This window comes from Benincasa hispida, chromosome 3 (genome assembly GCF_009727055.1).
Source record: "Benincasa hispida cultivar B227 chromosome 3, ASM972705v1, whole genome shotgun sequence".
Lineage (NCBI taxonomy): Eukaryota > Viridiplantae > Streptophyta > Magnoliopsida > Cucurbitales > Cucurbitaceae > Benincasa > Benincasa hispida.
The window spans coordinates 20000943-20001487 of NC_052351.1; the positions used below are offsets into that span (position 1 = coordinate 20000943).

General features: G+C 41.3%; 1 non-coding gene across 1 annotated transcript; it reads right to left on the minus strand.

The window, feature by feature from the left end:
- Positions 1-222: 222 nt before the first annotated feature.
- LOC120074793 lies at positions 223-329 on the minus strand. The gene has a single exon (XR_005481075.1). It is a non-coding gene; the product is annotated as a small nucleolar RNA R71 (small nucleolar RNA).
- Between the last annotated feature and the right edge of the window lie 216 nt (positions 330-545).

A 545-nucleotide genomic window follows, 5' to 3' on the forward strand; every position in this document is an offset into this window, starting at 1 on the left:
GGCGAGGACCTACACGCCCACCTCCAAAGCTTTATTGAAATCTGCAATACTTTTGTTTTCTCGAACATCTCTGCCTTAGAAGTTCGACTAACTTTGTTCCCATTTTCTTTCTGTGATTAGGCTAGAAAATGGGCATATTCTCTTAAACTGGGAGAGATCACTTCATGGGAACTGGTCGTGAAAAAGTTTATGAAGAAATACTTTCCAACTACTGAGAATGCCAGACGAAGGAAACTCATTACAAATTTTGAACAAGAAATGGACGAATCACTCAGTGATGCCTGGATGAGGTTTAAAAGGTTGGTCAGGGATTGTCCACACAATGGTTTGCCATACTGCCTTCAAATGGAAATTTTTTATCATGGTTTAAATCCCGCTTCTATGACCGCTGCCAATGCGGCAGCCGCTGGTGGTCTGCTTGATAAAATGTATGACAAGGCGAAGAATATCTTGGATCTCATCTCTAAGAACCACGAAGATTGGAAAGAGAGTGATCAGAGGTTGAGAATCAAAGACAATGATGCAAGTAATGGTGCTATTGCTTC